Source organism: Xyrauchen texanus, chromosome 40 (assembly GCF_025860055.1).
Source record: "Xyrauchen texanus isolate HMW12.3.18 chromosome 40, RBS_HiC_50CHRs, whole genome shotgun sequence".
NCBI classification, from domain to species: Eukaryota; Metazoa; Chordata; class Actinopteri; order Cypriniformes; family Catostomidae; genus Xyrauchen; species Xyrauchen texanus.
The window spans coordinates 10,335,537-10,356,031 of NC_068315.1; the positions used below are offsets into that span (position 1 = coordinate 10,335,537).

Consider the following 20,495-nt stretch of genomic DNA (forward strand, 5'->3'; position numbering starts at 1 on the left):
CCATCTGGCTTCAAAAAGCTTATTGCTCTATTTACAGCCATTCAAAATAAGCCATGTATTCATTACTAACTCTTTGACTTCCTTTTTTCCATGCAACACAAAGGGAGATTTTAGGATGAATGTTAGCCTCAGTCACCATTCACTTTTTTTGTATGAAAAAATATATTAATGGTGACTGAGGCTAATTCTCCACCAAAAATCTTCTCTTTTGTTCAATCTTAAAAAGTTGTGGAAAAATCTAATAAATATCTGAGGTGGATATAACATTTTCTAGTTATACTCTGCTCTAAAATACTGTAACTCATAAGATAAAATTTGTTCATGCAAATATGGCAATATCATGAAAACCAATAGGTCAAAATGTGCCATGGAACCTTGGATTTGATAAAGCATTGAATTGTTAACTGCATCCTCGGCCATAGAGACCTCAGCTTTCTTGTGTCCTAACTTTGCTCTGTGCAGACCAGCAGGTGGGTGTGTGCTGCCATTGGCAGTCCAGACTAGGTGTGAGGGCCCAGACCCCTTGAGAGAGATAGTGGGCTGACTAAGCAGCGCTCGCTTGGATCCATCTGGTGCCACAATGCCAACTGTGCCAAAGAGGAGTGCTGTGGCCACCGTCTGCTCCCTCTGCTCAAACCGTCCATTTGCAGCCACCCATATGGCTCAGGCCTCAAAGGACCACTGTGCCAATGGGCAGAGGGTGAGGTGGTTCATTTATCCACACATTGTAGCATTATCAAATGACATTCATGTGATTACAGCTTCATTGTCTTGCGTACATATTTTATCAATTTTATTGTAATTAGGACAAATTGTAATGTAAACCTTTAATTTAGGAAAATAATAGAGGAAACTTGTGGTTTTTGCTTCTAACAACAGATATTAAGAATTGGGAACCATGACCCGTATTTTATTCAGAACCAGATCCATTTATGAACAATACAAGAACTTAATTATTTTCATTATTTTTGGTTCTGTTAACAGTCCTCTAAGGTGCATTCCTCCACCAATGCGTGCAAAACACAGTACAAAAATACTCCTTCTGTTTCTGTACAACTATATGCAATCTACTACTACTACTACTACAACTATAAGCTATCTACTACTATGACCAATTGTTGAATTGTATTTATGAAGGTATGAACTGCATTTCTTATTGCCAAATATTTCTACTCGAAAATTACTAAACGAATAGTTAATGGAATTGTTCAGGAAACAATTATCTACATATAATGTGCATTTTTGGCTGTTGTTTTAATTGTTGTCTCAGTCTGACAAACCATTGTTCATTGCAGCTGGCCAGTGTCACAGGCACATCTGTGTCCACTTAAATTGCTCTCTGATGCTAAATAAGTGTCCGACCTCAGTGCCCATTTTTCTGTGAAATTCATGAGAAGACCAAAGCCATAAACATGTAAGCTAATAAACATGTGCTATATAGCTGTAAAAAGCCACATTAAAGCCTGAAAACTGCACTCTTGACTGAACATCTGTTAAGTGACATGAAACAACCGGATCCTGAAAAACACAGAAGGGACTTCATAAAGTTATAATGGTCTAATTTTATCAAATAGCTTCTCCAACAGACAATTAAACAACCTCAATCCATTGCACAGCAGCATTACCAAAACAGCTTTCAGCCAAGTTTGCCAGAAGTATCAATTCATGAAAACCTATGCCACATTACACTTTTCTGTGGCACGCTGCAAAATAGCAGTTGTTCCCCCAAAAATGTATCTTAAATTACTCACGAGAGAACTACAATACACATTCTCGCTTATATCTTTGATGGGATACATACAGTATACATGACAGTCAGCCATGTATGTGTGTATGGACACAGTCACAACTGATGTATATTTGTTACAATATATATGTGATGAGGAAGAGGGTGTGGCCGGGCCGTGATGATGCACGCCTGGTGCAGAGGCGTCTAATCAGCGGGAGAGAGATAAGGAGGGGTCGGGACGCCAGTTTGAGAAAAAGAGAGAGAAGCACATGTTGTGTGTGTCTTTGTTTTGTTTGCTGCAAAACACTTTTATGTTATGTTAGAGTAATATTCATTAAAGTTTACGTTGCTGTTCAGCCTGTTCTCGTCTCCTCCTTGCCCATGCTGTGAAACTAGTTTTGCCAGGATATGGAGAAGCAGCTGCCATCTGCCAGGTGGCAGAGGAGCTCGCTGCAAGCTGTCAGGTGGCGGAGGAGCCGCAGACGTCTGCCAGGAGGCGATGTCCAGTGCCATTGCCCGGTGTCGCGGACGACCGCTGCCCAGTTTGCCAAGGACCAGGCGACAGCGTGTCTGGGGCCGTGATGACTCACGTCTGGCGCTGAGTTGTCTAATCAGTGGGAAAGAGATAAGGAGGGGCCAGGACGACAGTTCAAGAGAGAGAGACGCACGTGTTGTGCGTGTGCTTCTTTGCTTTGTTTGCTGCAAAGCACTTTTATGTTATGTTCTGTCATTAAAGTTTATGTTGCTGTTCAGCCAGTTCCTGACTCCTCCTTGCCCATGCTGTGAAACTTGTTACAATATATTTTTTTACTATTATAATATAATTGCTTGCATACTTTGACAGTTATACCACTGACCTCATTTCTGATAGTACCACCTTAGAATCGTGAGAGAGTGTGATCAAGAATAAATCTTTGAGATTGCAGATTAAAAATGCAACCTCAAAGCCTGTAGGTGCAATTTAATTTTTAATATGTTTACTGCTGACTGCAACAGCACCAAATGTTGCAGCTTACATTTTATTTTATAACTATTTTTTAGGGGTGGATTTGTTTTAGATGTATCTCTATTCCATTATATCTGGAAGGATGTATTTACAAAAAGTGAAAAAGTTGCAATAATTTTCAAAGATATATAACACATTTGTTTGCTGAAACTCTCTACAGTTCATATAGTGCAGTGGTGGCCCTAAAAAGTATTTGGACAACTAAGATATTAGATAACAAAATATCAAAGCTAGTGTCACCTGCCCACACAATGCCAGAACTGTTGGGTGTCGCTGCCACCAGGAAAAGTAACGGTTCTCCCTATGGCCAGTCTGCCCCTGGTCCTAGCAGAGTAACCACAAGTTATATTTACACAAACCAATAACATGTTCCACTAACTCTATATTTATTCTTTCATCATTTTAAACCTAACAAACATTTTTTTTTTTTTTTGCTCGAAAAGTTTGCACAAATATGGGTCTTGCATTGCGCTGCTCCTTGCGATAAATGTAGGCGCAGCGTAGTTCTAGCAGAAAGACTCTCGCAGCTGTATATCATTGCACCATTAGCTAGGTAACTCCTAACCAATCATGCGTCAGCCATCACTTTATAAGTCTGCTTACAATCTATCACATTGCTGGTTCAGTGTGTTCCAACATCCACCGTCCCACCAGTTGGGTCCCGTCCTGCACGGGCGTAGGCTCTTCGCCCCTGCCTCCAATCTCCGGCAGGATCTGACGGATCCGAGTACAACTTCTTCAGACCACCAGACAGGTCTTACGCAAAAGTGAGACATTACATTTCTGTTTCATATTCATTAAATAAATGTCATCTTAAATTTTACTCAAGTCTGCAAGACTTCCTGATAAACTACCACATACCGCACCTGGCCGCAGCAGGTTTATTTTTTTCATAGATTGTGGTTAAGATATAGGGCAAGATTCAAAACATACAGCTATTGGCTCATCTTTCCCAAACAATAATCCCAATTGAAGGACAAATGTGGGCGAGCCACGCCAGTTCCCCAGCACAGCTGTGCTAACAAAATCACCTTCAACCACATGGACAGGTGACAGCGTCAGCAGTAGGGCTGCCAGTGGAACAGGCTGTGCAAGCAATGCTTTGCCAAAAGAGTCCACATCCGCATGAAGGAATGTACATTTTCCACAGCTTAAATATGCATAGAAGCATATTTAGGATTTTTTTTTCTTATTCAAAGGCCATATGTATGCATCGGTGACCATGTGTGTCTGTTTGCTGTCATAAGAATTCAGCTTTAATGTTTAAGCTCAGAATATCACCAGTGCAGTGCTGTGGAGAACTCGAACCATATGGGCACCAGTGTGTCCACTTTAGCTGTACCATATCACACATCTGGAGCCAGCCTTTGTGCTTAATTGCCACTAATGCCTGAACACTATGTGCGACAAGAAGAAATTAACCACAGACAGGACAATTGACCTGGGCTTAGACAGACCAAATAACAACCGTATCCCCCTTTTCTGTCTGTTGCACTCTCAGTCTTTCCTTTTTGAAGGTCCAAAAGAAAACAAATTAACGAAGGAAGTGTCCAATGTTGGAGAGTAACTTTTTAAAAGCATTACTACTAACTTAAATACTCAGCTGTTTTTGAAACAGTGTTGATTTTCCAATAACAAGCTAATTTTTCCAACAAGGAATGTTGTAGCATGACCAAACGCTACATTGCAATTTTTTATGTCACAATGTATTGTGCAGCCTTAAAACAGAGCGAAACAAATGCAATCTCCAGGAAAGTCTGATGACTCTGATTTATTTTAATGAATAGGTTTATTCAGACAGTTAATTTTAGTGAATGAACACATTCAGAAACTCAACAAACTGGTTCAACATTAGAGTCAATGATTCATTAATTATTCATATAAGTCTTCCCGCAATAGTTCACAAAAGTCCCTGATCTCAAGCCCAGCAAGCAAAATATGTTTAACCTTAATGTGCTCTTGGACCATGTACCAGCTAACTCATTAATTGTATATCTTATAATTATCTAAAATACACTGTCCCCTCAAATAGCTTCAACTATTTAACTACTTTAAATTCCAAGTGGTTTGTAGGTTGGCAAACTACAGTTTTAATGAAGCTTCCCTAACACTGGAAGTGTCTCAGGCACAGGTGTGTAACTGTGTCAGATGCTTATCAATATTCAAAAGCATCAATGATAAAAGCTATGCCTGTATAGTGGCTGAGAGGATTTTGACATATAATGTCATACCCCCACTACCAGATTGTAAACACAAGCTTGAGGACAAAAAGGATTGCTTCCTGGCAAAGCTTTAGTAAGAGATTCACATTTCTGGAGCAGCGTGCCCTGAAGGACCCTCAAGGATCGACAGAAAATACTGATAGATCTTGTGAGTGAACAAACATGTCCTTTTATGAATCGGGTCTGCGCTTTCATGCACTAGATGGCATATTCAGCAAACAAATGATAACGGCAAACTTGAGAACACAGTAATTGATTCATGGTTTGGCAATCAAAGAGAGGCAAAAACAAGGAGAGAAACAATTTCAAAGAATAATTCAACCTAAAATGAAAGTTAAGTCATTATTTAATTCCCCCAATGTAGCTCATAACTCATATGATCTACATTACTATCTTCTATGGAACATACAAAAAATAAATAAATAAATACATACAAATCTGAAGCTCTTTGCAGTCTAATGAAAGTAACTTTTGACTCCAGGCTGTCATTCTTTAAAAAGGGCAAAAAGCACCAAAAAAAAAGCACAGTAAAAGTAGCAAATACAACATGTGCATGACTCGAAGCCATAAAATCACTTTGTTTGACTACTTTTACTGTGCTTCTATGTTTTCGCATTTTTAAGCTTGATCACACAGAGTCACTATTCACTTTCATAATATGTTAAAAGACATGTGAAGGTTTTTTGTCTTTTGTGTTCAATAGAATAAAGAAAGTCATATGGGTTTGGAGCGAGATTAGGGTGATTAAATAAATAAATGGGGAAGCTATTCTTCAAACATAGGAGCGAAGAATACAAATTCTGAAGTGCCATTTAATCTCTGCCAGCACAGGTATATAATCTGTGTAGTGAATGACAGGTCAGTCTCTCACCAACAGCAGAGGTGAGATTTACACCCCTCCATCCACTTATCAAAAGTGTCATGCAGAAAAATAATCCTGCTGCCATAAGACTGATAACGGGCTTGTCCTTTGCCGACAAAACAAAAACAAAAAAGTATTAAAAGAAAGTATAACTAAAATGAAGGGCTTTCAAAGTAAGTCTCCCCTATAGGTTTATAAAGTTGTCATTGGCTGGATTTTATCAACTCAATGTCAATAAATAAATAAATAAATCATACATCACTTATGGGCATTTCACCCAATATGTTTATTTTATTACCCTTTTGAAAGGGCAGGGAAACATTATGTAGCAATCAGCTTTCAGATTGGTCGACCTGGATTCGTGATTGTGTTTGAGACCCGGCTATCCACTTAAATGTCGCATTCCCAGGGCTACCTCTTCCAGAATGGCTTTGAGCATGCTGAATTGCATTTGTTCTGATGGATTTCACTTTAACAGCCTTTAGAAACAGTCTGACAGGTGTGAGAAAGATTAATAAATGTCATTCACTGGAACTGTTGCGTTGATACATAGGGGCCATGTCTCGTGTCTTGGCAAGGATGTATAAGAAATAAACATTTAACAATGGCTCGTTCCCTAAATCACATGTAACCCTGCATATGACCCATGCAAGACATGTATGAGCTGAGGGAGAGACAGAAAAACAGGCCTTGTGCCACACCTGCAAATTTTAATTCAATTTTACTTCGGTATTATCTGAACAAGCTACAAATAGAGATTGTAAGGAAGAGTTGAAGTTTCAATCAACAGAGAGAGCGAGAGAGTTTAATGAAGACACATTTTTCCACATTTCCAAAAACAATAGACAGAAAGAGAAAATGAGTTGAGGATCTATCCTCGAACTAACTTAGATTACAGAAACAACAGTAATTATAGGCATATGCAACTGAATAACATCATCTCACAAGACATTCTGTTTAACTACGTGAATGATTATATTTCTAAAACACTAAGTCAAGTTGGTAAGCAGAAATGGGACAGAGGTGAGTCTTCTCTTTAGATAAACTGCCGTCTAGTTCCTCTGACTTAGTCACATGATTCTCAAAACTACAAACAATCCCTCTAATGACATCATTAGACAGAACACAACAAAGGCTATCTTTTCTCTCAAAGTTGAGACACACTTACTGGGATTCAGGCCTTTTCCAGATGTATATTTGTTCTCCAGGAGCCGGGCTAAATGAGAAAGGACTGTTATCTGCATCCCTGACATGGGTCAGACCCTCAGTCACACCTCAGAGGTCAAATACACAAATGACTTGTAACATTCATAATTATAACATAACCAGAATAAATGCACATGTCTAAAACGCTTTGGTTACCTTTTGATAATAACAATTGCTAGTAAATGTATTCAACTCATCAATAGGCTGAAGAGACAGGGGTAAATCCACCCCTTAAACACAATATTTTAAATATGCATGTATATAAACGTTATAAAGGCAAAAGCGATTATCTCTTTTTGTGCTAACAATCTGCGACTGTGACGGGGACATGCTGTGCCACTTTAAATAATTTATATTAGGTGCATTAGTAATTCTTTGTTTCTCACAATGGCCATCATCTTTGATTTACACCATGTTCTAAACAGAAGTGATGCCATAAAGCAACAAGCAATAAAATGTTTCTCTTCCATGTTATTCAGAGTTTTTGTTCTAACCAGCCACAACCTAGATAAGCAATGGGTGACACTTTATCGATAGCTTTGTTTCTATTTCTGCAGCATTGTGCTGGGTAGCAGAAGAGTGCAAAGATGCTCGTCAACTTTTTCAGCCATCTTGGTTCTGGAAGTATTTTTCCCATTCATTTCTTCCATAGGCAAGTCATAAAACACATTATAAAAGAGTTCTAAGCCATGAACCAAACTAACCAGCTCCGAGATTAATCACGCCATTAAAACTTTGATTCAAAGGAAAAAGTATATGAAAATCAGACAAAAAGACAAGATTTTAAGTTGTTGATTGTAAGTATAGAAACAATATATTAAAATTTTATTGCAAATTATTCAGATATTTATAAATATAGAAGTAGTTCGAGAATGTAGGAAGACCGACTCATTTGCATCTTTAACAGTGGATCGTGCGAGCAGGCTGTTGCTTCAGTGCTTGTTTGGTGTGCTTTGTTGGACATGATGCAAGTTTCTAATTTGTAGAGTGTTTATCTTCCGGATCATGGGTAGTGTATTACTTCACCAGGAATTCCACTATTAAACATGACTTCTAAAAAAAATGAAAGGTTAAATAACACAAGCTGATGGCTTCAAAAGTTTTTAAGATATTTTTAAAAATGTATATGCCCTGTGATGGACAGCCTGTGAATCGGTCTCCATCACGCAGTTTTACTGTGTTCAAAGGATTTATTCATTGTTTTATTCTCAATTTTGTAATATATATGTTGTGGCTTAATAGTGCAAATGTTTTTATTCATCCTAATTATTTTATTTATTGGTTTCATTTTTAACTCTCATTTGAACTCATTGTTATGTAATTATTCAAAGATTTTGTATTTAAGAATGGAGAGGTGAGGGTTAATTTTATTTAAATAATGGTTTGCTCCAATTAGCAAAGGCGGGAAATTATAATTAATATAAAAATTATATTTAAACCAGCTGCCACAAGAGGGAGGGGAGGATATGGACGATGAGTGTTTGAATACATGGACAAGTGTAGCACTGCTTGAGTGCAAATATACTCTAGCCTCCATTGTTTAGAGAGGGGAGTACTGTAGGTACTGCACTTAGTACCAGAAACAGGGCTAGTTTTTAGACTATAAAAAAAAATAATTATGTAACCTTGTTTTTATGAGTGCTTTTAAAACATATTTATTTGCACATTTGCACCTCTGCTGGATTAAACATGTTTTTTGGAAAGCTATACCTTCTTTCTGGTGTGATTTTCCTTGTGACCGCTCCCCATCACATGCCCATGGAAAAAAAAAAACTTTTGCGGTCTATTGGTCCAAAATCCTGCTCAAAACTTTACATTAAACATAAAACATGTTCTGATTAGCGGTGACTGTGCTGCATCACACAGTAGTTTAACGTTCAGACTGGAATGTTGTTGTATGGCATAATAATAATGCAACAAGACTTTATTAGCTAAAGTTCAAAAGATACCGTCAAATATTAATATATGGTAACCTTTGATGCTTTAAGGGGGCTGCACACTGGATTGTAGCCAAGACTGGATGATATACTGTGTATATGTTTCATTCACATGTATTTTCAGTATGTCTTTGTGTGATTCGACAGCTCGAATAAAACCTATTCAAGGCTCTGTTCTAATCCTGTAGCAGTTACACCAGTTTCATACAATAACCTACAAATTCATCAACGTGACTTTTTCATTGTTGAAGAATTGCAAAAATCGTCATAATTTTAATTTGTCAGGTGACTAAATTCACAACTTCCACCTGCACCACATTGACGCATGTGAGATGCCTGGGCCTTGTCCTACCTGCAACGTGGCACGTTAAACGATACAGCTGGCACTGAGGATAGACCAGTGTTCCATTGTGTCTTTGGGAGCTACAAAACTGACTGACCTCTTGGCAAGTACATCACTCATATGCTGGTGCCCTTGGGAGTCTTTTGTGTGTGTGTGTGTGTGTGTGTGTGTGTGTGTGTGTGTGTGTGTGTGTGTGTGTGTGTGTGTGTTTTTCTCTCTCTACACTCATGGAGCTGCTGTGCTGTCCCTCATGCTGAGTTTGGGAAATGAGCCTCCCAGTACCAATTTGTCCTGGACTTCCAGCCCACTGTCCCTTATAGACCACCTGCCCAGGGCCTCTCATTGCTCCCATGCAGGGGGTGGCAGTGCCCTTCATGGGCCCTAACCCCCAAACCCTGCTGCCTTAATGGCCACTGTGGTGCCCTACCGTGCCAGGCAGCCAGGCATGCCTCTGCACCACCAGACTCCAACATTGTGTCGGAATGCTAATGACCTCATCCATTTCCGTCTCATGTTCTACTCCAGACACATAGGCAACCCTTCCCCCACAATCTATGGTTTCCCTTGAAACACACATGAAAAGATGAATGGTTTGTATTAATAAGAGGTTTGTATTACTGGAATGACTCAACAATCATAGCATTCAAGAAAATTACGAGACCCAGACAAACATTTCAAGAGGGTCTTTCACTGTGAGTAGCTTTTAGCTGGTTGTGCACTTGACTGTCGCTCTGCGTGAGATTCCCATCTCAAGTGCACTTACAGACACTTCTCCACTTTTTTTTACATTCTCTGAAGGAATTGTTCAGCATCTGAAAAAAATGGACCTAGCCTCCACGCATACATTTTTTTTTATTTGTATTTTTTATGAGTGTGTATGGGTTCAAGGCTATATACTTCATTTGCATGAATTCATTTTAAAATCTTGTCTTGCATCCATTTTTGCCCAAAACTCAGACATGGTGAATATGATTAAACTGTTGTTTAGGTGGTGTAAAAACTGGGGTGTATTGCAAAATACACAAGATTTGGTGTAATCATTTCAAAGATACTATGTAAGAAACTCTAAACAGTAAGGGATAGCAACTTAGAGTTTATTCAAGTCCATGCAATGAAAATTTACTTTTTTGTGCATGCTTACCAGATCAGAGAAGTCTTGTATTCTTCCAGTAAGTAGTATGGATGCTCTCTACTGTTATCAGAGACAAGGCTTCAACTGGCAGTATTTCTTCTTGTCTGAACAGGATTCTATAGAAAATAAGAGACGGATGAAAAAGAACACCGATATGAAGATAATTACAATATATGCACTGGTATCAAAAAGAACCATAAGCCATAAATCATGTCAAACACTGATGCTGCGTTAAATCCATAATCAAAACAATGCAAAACAATGAAAAGGCTTTTTGTGATCTATTTTCTAACCATAATTCCATTCTGCCCGGAGAATCATGTATGTGCTATTGCTGATGTACTGCCAGTGGTGTACCACAAATCTAGAGACAGGGCCCAGCCCTATATACATGCACATCACGCATAAGCATTTGTATCAGGTTAAAAAGAGTACCGCTCATAGAAACAGACAGATACGTTATTTTAGGCAATTTAGCCATCTTTAATACTTCTCGCTTGTATTTATCCTCTTTTTATGCTTACTCTTTGCTGAAATATTGACTTTTCATACATCTGGATTTCTGTCATTTAGAAAGTGTAAATCGGATACAGCAAGTTTACAGTGAAATAGCATTGGAGAGTTACATTTTGAACCAATCTTTAAAAAATTGAATGCAACAAATGAGACTTTCTTTACCCCAAAGATAGTAAGTCCCGATTCCAAAAACTTGGGACAGAATGGAAAATGCTAATATATATATATATACATATATATAGTGTGTGTGTGTGTGTGTGTGTGTGTGTGTGTGTGTGTGTGTGTGTGTGTGTGTGTGTGTGTGTGTGTGATCACATTCCAAAAAAGTTGAGGCAGTTGAATTTTTACCACTTTGTAACATCACCATTTCTACAAATAACAATTATTAAGTGTTTGGGCATTAAACTTTATGTTTAGCTTTATTACACTACTTTAAAGGCTTATTTCACCCAAAAATGAAAATTCACTCAACATTTTATCACCTTCATGCCATCTCAAATGTGTTGACTTTCTTTCTTCTGCTGAACACAAACAAAGATTTCCACAAGAATTTCTCAGCTCTGTAGGTCCATGCAAGTGAATAGGTGACAAAAACTTGAATCTCCAAAATCCACATAAGGGCCACATAAAAGTACTCCAGATGACTGGTGGATAATTTAACTGGTGGTTAAATCCATATCTTCTGAATCGATATGATAGGTGTGGTGGAGAAACAGATCAATATTTAAGTCCCAATTTTCTTTCACATTCTCCTTCTTCTGTTTTTGTAAATTCATATTCTTCATGCATATCGCCCCCTACTGGGCAGGGAGGAGAATTTATGACAAAAAATTACATAAAAATGTATCTGTTTCTCACCCACACCTATCATATTGTGTCTGAACACATGGATTTAACCAGCTTAAAAATTTTGGCAGCAATTCACTGCAATTCGAGCACCTACAGAGCTGAAATATTCTTCTAAAAATGTTCAATTTTGTTCTGAAGAAGAGAGAAAGTAATACACATCTGGGATGCCAGGAGGGTGAGTAAATCTTGAGAGAATTTTTTATTTTTGGGTGAACTATCATTTTAACAAAGAATTGTCTATTGAAGCATTCTGTATAACAGTGTGTACACGGAAAGGAAGCCATGTCAACACCAATACATTTTCATTTGAAAAAGCACTGATTTTAATACATTTATGCTTCTTATCCAGAAGGCAACAGTATTTTCCTCCACCAAAATAATCAAGCATTTCAAACGCTTCAATAGACCTTATTCACGCTAGTGCTATCTTAGATTTTTAATAGGAATGACAACAAGGCTTTGAGGGATAGACTTACAGTCTCTTCAATGGGTTGTACTGCAGTTTAAATTGTTTTTGGATCATTCTGCGGACAAAACACTGATAAAATATCCGTTCAAGAACATTCAGTATACAAAGAACTCAAGACAAGTTGTAGAAAATCAGATGTAATCTAGGATCTTTATACAGCTTTATACCTTTCGTGCCACTGAAGAGGCTGTAAGTCTATCCCTCACAGTCTTGTTGTCATTCCCATAAAAAAATCAAAGATGATGCTAGCGTGAATAAGGTCTTTTACAGCAGACTTTGGAAAACGGTGACTGTAGGAAACTGAAAACAGAGTATTCAAATGAAAATGGATTAGACAACATTAGATCATACAGTTCTAAAATGACCACTGGCCAACCTATCCGATCCATGTCCAGCCATGTCACTACAACAAGCTACAACTTGGGCACCAACCGTGACTTTTTCCAGACGGCTGGCCGCAAAACGGCACCACGATATGCTGAAGGGGGCCGCGATATGCACCTATCAAACCCCCCACTCAACAACATTTGGACAACTACAACACAACCCCCACTCAACAACTTTTAGGCAACCATGTTGGAGGTCACCGATAATGCTGACGAAGAGGGTTTTCAAACAGTGTGGCAGCCTGAGGGAGCAAGCCAGTGGCAGCTATCCACCTTGCCCAAACACAAATATTAACTTCATTGCTCTTGTACCAGCATAAAGTCAGTGCTGAACACTTGTTCTATTAAGTCTTCTTTAAGTCTCTCTTTTCTTACCTTCAGCTCAGGTCTGCACAGCTTTTGAACTGCACCAAACAGAGACTGTTCACTCTCACCTTAAAACACCTTTAACAGTCATTCTCCTGGGACAGTTATTGCTACAGTTGTACAGTGTGTACTTCTACTTCTGAGATCTTTTTCTTCCAGTTCTCAAGAAGAATACAATTTCTCTTGTTAAGCTTTCCTACTTCACATTTTTAACTGCACCGTACTTTGTGCACAAGATATTTTGATGTTTTAAAAATGTGATTTTAAAATCCAAACTTTTGCACCAATTAAATTGTTTGACTATCCACTTAATGCTAGTCAATGCTAGAGTTAGAGGAAGATTTTGACTGGTTATTGGACACAATGCTTAAAGGACATTTATTTATGTATTATTTGTATTTTTTGGAAAATGCATTAAATGAAAAAAAATGCATTATATCTTTAAGTTGTTTTCCCAAAAAGTGTGGGTACCGTTTGTTTAGGCGACCTAACCAGCCAGACATGTCAACTTCTGCTTCAAACAATGGTGTGAGACAGATTTGGTGACCAATGCAAGATGGTGGGGAAGGTTCAGGAAACCAGTTTGAAAACAGTCATTTTTGTAATTCTGTTTGGTAATGCTAGTGGCACAGACATTACACTTCACTAAATTAAATTCAGCATTAACTGCAACATCTCCTATATGCAGAATTGTGGTGCTGTCAGCTGTAAACAGCCTCTGTTCCTCACAAATCTGTCTTCTCAATGGCTTGATCAAGGTATCTGTTCTCCATAGTGTTTCAAAAACCAGCAGCTTTGGGGCAAACAGCTTTGAAGCCCCTGGAAACACAATGCCAGTGCTGAGAAAAGCTCCACCTTAGCTCCCCGTGTCTGCCCCTCGTCGCTATTCTGGCAGCTCGCACAATCCCTCTCCTCCAACATGCCTTCCAAAAATAAGGACAGACGATCTCAGGGTTCTTTAATGAACTGTCAAGCGCCTCAGCTCCAGGCTGTACACAAAGATAGGCACTTCAGCAGAGCTCAAACTTACTGTACAGAATAGCATAAAAAGAGAAACCTGCAGAAAAAAAGTCTTTCACCTGAGTATTTCTAGTGCACCGTTCTCTGGTTTATGTCAAAGTAAGCAAAGTGTTGATTGCAGAAAAAATCATTTGCTTGGCATTTTAATATTGCTGAGCTTTGTTGTGTTTTTTTCTCAACAAAAATCATAATTCATGCTCTGTCCTCACGGGGGCACCTTCACACGAAAACTATTCTTTATCGCTTTTGTGTACAGCCACACCTCACCGATTCAATTGCCTACAGACTTGTTCATACCATATGAAAAGAAAAAATAATTTTATTTCCAAATGAAATTATACAGCCAGTTTGAATGATAATTAATTTGCCAGTAGGTCACTTCAGCAATTAGCTGGACAGAATTCTCGGTAACACAGTAGAATAAGGTTAAATTAGTTAACATTAGTTAATGCATTAGATATCATGAACAACCAAACAAGTAACTAAAACTACAACTGTTCATTGTTAGTTCATATTGCATTAACTATTGTTTACAAATACAACTTTTTATTTTAAAAATGTACTAGCATATGTTGAGATTATCCTTAACCAACATTTACAAATGATGTAAAAGTATTGTTCATTGTTAGTTCATGTTAATAATGTTTCAACTAATGTTAAGATATGGAACCTTATTGTAAAGTGTTACCACATTCTTTTTTCACCTGTAACAACTTTATAGGGAAGAGCTAACTCCAATATATTGTTATAATAGCCTAATAATCGTCACATGAACTTGTCACCTAGTATCTCTGAGTATTGATGTTCCACTTTGCTGCACAAGTTTTTGTTGCTAGTTATGAAAGAGTAAATTAATCAATCAGTTGTACAGAGAATATCCATTTACCTTTGTGACTATTTTAGCACTGATACGATAAATAGTAGGCAAAGAGCCATTGCTTAAATTCAGTGAGCCCAGGGCAACATTTTAATGTTAGTGCCCCACTCCCCAAGGTCCAATAAGTGACAGCCTTGGGTATATCTAATGTTAACATAATCTAAATAAATTTTGTCTTGCCCCAGTCATGCACTATGTTGTTTCTAAATGTAATATAATAAAAATATAATCCCAAAAAAAAAAAAAAAAACCTTTATAGATAAAGATATCATGAACTTTCCAGAAATTTGTAAGAAAATAAGCCACTTAAAAAAAAAGAAAAAAAGTGTTGATTAAAGAAAGAAGCTTGTTTTTACTTTTGAAAACATTTACTTCAAGGTTGAACATGTGCACACACACATATAGCCTGCATACAAAAGACATTGCCCCACACAAATGCAATGTACAATTACTTTGTGATACAATACCCACACATTAGCATAATAAAGAATAATATGCCGGCTTAGCACAACTCTAATGATAGTGCACTGAAAATAGATCCTCTCTCAGCTGAGGTAACTGGGTTTGTGTATGTAGTGTTTTACAGACGCGCAGACACCCATCCTTGAGACACGTGAGACTTGATAAACTAGTGAAGAAGATTGTCATTATATTCCAGTCTAGAGTCACAGGTTTTAACAAACCCATACAATCTTTTGTTTTCCCTGGAACACTTTGATTTGTGCAAATATTTTTGCCCTTTGGGATTTTGCTATCATGCTGGCAGAACCAGATCATCCAGTAAAGGGATATGAGGATTATACACATGTATGTTATTCGTGCTCTACTGCGCTTTCCATGACAGCTCCCTGACATCAGTGCCAGTGTGGATGACTGAGAGCTGGTTCTGGCAAAGGGGACCTTGCTCATAAAACCAGGATACATTATCTTTCAGATGCTGCCCTGCTGAAACACACATATTAAACCAGCCTGGCCAGGCTGGGATACCTGCTGAACCAGCTGCATCTTAAACCAGTTAAGACCATCAAACCAACTTATTGTGGTTTAGCCTCGCATTTTTACTAGTGAAACAGGATTGCTCTGCTGGTCCACCAGCTAGACCACCAAACCAGCCTAGGCCAGTATGGAAATTCATTAGCCTACTACCCTATAACCAAAAACTCAACACAGATACAAGAACCAGGACAGATAAAGTGGCAGCGATTCCTTTTTTTTTTCCAGGGGGCAATCAGTTCCGTGCCACTGCTCACCACCACAAATTGACATGTTCTGCAGTAGCTCCTACAGCCACGCAATACTTTTACACCCCCATCCCCGCCATCACCTACTGGTATGCTGCTGGAATCCAGTGAAGTGAGACCGCGGTGAAAAATTCATCACCCTGCTTCTAAAAAGTCTTGTTGTCCTCATATAACCTTCATCCACAAACCAATCTGCAATAAACGGCAAATGTGTTGAGATTTCTTTGATGCCAATGTCACTTGAATGGAGCCTGGTGATTTACACAGACAAATGGAATTATAGCAGGTATATATATATATATATATATATATACACGTTCAAATTCTCCCCTCAAAATAAAAAAAAAATGCAGATTGTCTTCAGTTTGATTGCAGTCATTGTGACAAGTCGCTGGGTTACTCATCATTTAAACATTGGTTTTCAGACTTTAGATTGTGTTCGCCATTAGCCATGCATTACATTGGGATCTCTACCTGATAGACTCTGTCATTCTTTCTCATTAAACTAGTCGAGGAGATTCAATTAAGAATACGTCAAGGCCTGAGGTGGCTCTTATATATACATATAGTTCACCTCCAGCTGGTAAACAACTCCTTGCCTGTTTCCGTTAAGTTTAAAGTCGATTCTCTCAGGACACACTTAACTACACAAAAAGTGACTACACTAAAATATTGCACATAGAAGCTGAGGTTCACAGAAACCCTCTTGTGCATATATAAGGGATTTAAAGAGAATAAATGCAGCTAATTAAAATAGTGTTTCCGTGAGATGTTAATGAGGTTTTTGTTACACTTGGTTGGATGTCCTTACATGATGTACTTCTAATCCCACTGAGTCAGTGCTCTTTGTCTTTGCATAGCTGGCAGCTATAATCCGCAAAACTCAGTCAAACATAATTACCAAGCAGCCACATCTGCACATTCAGAAAAGTCACCAAATTACTCATCATCAGCATCTTCCCTTATATTTCTATTTTTTTGTCATAAAAAGCAACTATTCAGTCAGTCTCATTAAACAACCATGGGTACTAGGGCTGGGAATTGCCATCCTCTTCATGATAAATTACATATACAAAACATGTCATGATTCAATACATGCATCACAATATCATAACTGAATCATAATTTAAACTGGGCCAAACTGTGCTATGTGTCCATGATAGAAAAAGTAAATCTCTCTTGCTCCTCATAGAACCCACTCACTGCCACAGTGAAAAAAGCCGACCTCAGGGTTTGTATTTAGTTATACAAGCTGCTTCATCATTATTGAACTTTTGGACAACTGAATGCACAAATAAATTCATAAAAATATGGATGCAAGGATCTGAAGTATCAATACAATATTGGAAAAGTATCAAGATATATCAATGATTGTATATTCGACACACCCCTAGTGCGTACGCATGTATTTGCGTGTAAAAATATTTGCGAACATTTTCACGCAGAGATCACAATCGTTATTATTCTGTTTCATGCAAATTGTTAAGTGCAAACACACACTCCCTCATTTATAATAATCTGGATTCATCAATAGATGCGTGCAGTGCTTGAATCCAGTGGAAAAAAATGCATGGTAACTTTTCCTGAGCGTATAAGTATGCAGCTTGAACGCAATTATTAGTGAATGTGACCCAGTGTCTTCCCTTGGTTTGCATCTCATTCGTGACTGCATTCACATTGGCAACATCCCATTTGAAATAAACCATGATGTGGTAATGAGCTCATGATGATATCAGCCTTTATGTGTAACCACACATCAGAATGTCAGCAGTTCTGCTGCAGGCTGAAGGTGAGGGGAGCAATAATGACATGTTTTTGTCAGGCTGCCGCCCACTCTCTGGCGTATTCAGGCTAGTTGAGGTTCCTACTGCTTCCCATGTGCACAGGCCTCAAGGGAAAGCTTCAGACGAGGGCTGCAGGATTACACATTCTGTCCAACATATTGTGTTTATGTATATCATGTCGTTCCAAGCCCATGTTATTGTCTTTCTTCAGTAGAACGCCAAACACATTAAAGGAAGGAAAAGGGGCTGACAAGCTCTATACGACTTATGTGCAAAATTTGGACTGAAATTGTAATCATTAATAAATTAAATCTTTCTTGACAGATGTGATCACCATTCACTCTGACTGTATGGAAAGAGCAGTATAGATATTTTGCAAAAAAATATCCCCTACAGATTTCAAAAGACATGATGGTGAGTAAACAATGACATGATTTCCAATTTTTAGTGAAGTATCCTTTTAACTAAGCAACTGATAAAATTCCTACACACGCATGACCTGCTGTACATGTATGCTTAATATTGTTGTGCAAACAAAAAGCTAAGAGCATTCAAAAACCTCAGGTAAAGTAAACACATCCAAAACAAGGTGGTCAGTTTCTCAGGGGCATAGCAACACATGCCTCAATTAGGACAAAACGAAGAGGTGTCTTCTCTCCCCCAGCTGCTCAATCACAGCAGTAACGAGGTAGGTTAAAGAATACCGCCTACAGGCTTCTTTCTTCATAGGCTTAAAGCTGTGTGTGTGGATACTGTCTGTGCTATCAAGAATGCAAACAGTTTTTTTTTTCTCCCCGTTACTGAGCCAATTACTGAGATAAAGTGGACTCTCAGAAATGGGAGCTCGTAACATCTTTAGCCCTGAATCCAACATGACACAATGAACCTGACACAATGCGCCTGTTTTTTAAAAGACTAAATTTTCAAACACACAACGTTGAGGCAGTGTGGGAGCAAAAATATCTTATACAATCAGATCAGCCCATTTTTAGAAAGTTACACAAAAGTAAAAGGGTCTAACATTACAAAGAAACCATGAACAAACTTGAGAGGCAGAGGATATGGTACATTGTTACTGTCATAGCCATTTTAGCAACTGTAAAGGGGTTTTATTTGCTTAATTCTACAAACACCCCAAAAAATATTTTCAGTTTTATATAAAGTAATAAAAAAGTATAAAGAAGTATTTGTTTTATTAATAATAGAGAGATTAGTTTATACTGTATATTAGGGCTTTTCACACTGCACTTAACCCCGGGTTATCTTCTTTTAACCCTGCATTAAACCCTGGTTAGAACCCCTTGTAACCCCGGCTTATGAAACCATGCTCTGGTGTGGGTATAACCCCACACAGACATCAAACTAGTCTTTTCAATGGCTCCTTTTCAACAGTGCTATGATAAAAACAATAGCATGTGAATGAGACTATTTCGATGAAGGATGAAGTACTTTCAGCTGTAAATTAACCTTGAGCATGAAAATTAACGACTGCATCTTCAAAGATGATGTATCCAAATTACACTTGTTCAGTGTATGTGTGCATACACATGACCTTCTCTCCACTCATGTTTTCAGGTGTGTGCGTGAAGATACCTGACAGTAAGTTTAGATCTATTTGGTTTTGGACTGTTTATTATTGTCTTCAGTTCACTTGACTCTTGACAGAGACGAACAGAGACAAGCAGAGAGTATTAATCATTGGATGGAGGAGGTTGGGTTCTGGCAGAAGAACCAGACTTATCCATATCATTGGTTTTTTGCCTCTTTTGTCTTCTGTGCTGAATGAATGAGAAGGAACTCTCTCGTGCCTTTACAGACCACAGGGCACTCAGATGGAAAAAACACAAAAGAGTAAGAAACACTGTAAGCCTCACACAGATTTCTAAGACTATGTTTAAACCTGGTATTAACATCCGTCTCGAGTGATCCAATCACAAGTGGTCAGCCGAGACAGATTACACCTGGTGTGAACATTCATCTCAAAAGCATCTCCAGTGACCACTAGTGAAGTACTTTTAGAAAGTTGACATGTCTTGTTGTGTGCCATGCTACAGTATACTCCATCTAAATCTTAAAAAGCATTTTGCTAATTATTTTACCATTTTTAAAGCCACATCAATGGATGTGCCTGGTGTAGACAGGGTGTAAGGTACATACAATGGAAGTGAATGAGGCCAGTCCATAAACATTCAAATACATTTTTTTTTTTTTTAAAGAATAGCTACAAGATGTAAACATTATATTCCTGAACATGATTTGTAGTGTGATAAAACGGATTATTAACCTGATCTGTGTAAAGTTATATCTTAATTACAACTTTGTTGGCATGACCACGCAAAGCCCGTAAACGATTTTATAACATCGATAACATCTATAATATTCTTTTGAAATTACATTTTATGTGTCTTACAGTAACTGTAATTTAAATAAAAAAGGGATGAGTTAATTTTATTTTATCTAAATTATGCCATAAATGCTGTAGATTGAGCTTAACCTATATTGGTCATGTTATGCCTCTTTGGTTTTGTTTCATTCTTGTTTTGGCAGGAT

At 38.0% G+C, this 20,495-nt stretch overlaps 1 protein-coding gene across 4 annotated transcripts in view; it reads right to left on the reverse strand.

Annotated features, from left to right (window-relative positions):
- The window catches only part of LOC127633263 (RNA binding protein fox-1 homolog 3-like), a 569,814-nt gene that overhangs the window by 472,567 nt on the left and 76,752 nt on the right, over nt 1–20,495 (reverse strand). For all 4 annotated transcript variants that reach the window (XM_052112226.1, XM_052112224.1, XM_052112220.1 and 1 more), the window contains exon 2: nt 10,447–10,553. The gene's annotated coding sequence lies outside the window, so the exon portion shown is untranslated. The remainder of the gene's footprint in view (nt 1–10,446; nt 10,554–20,495) is intronic.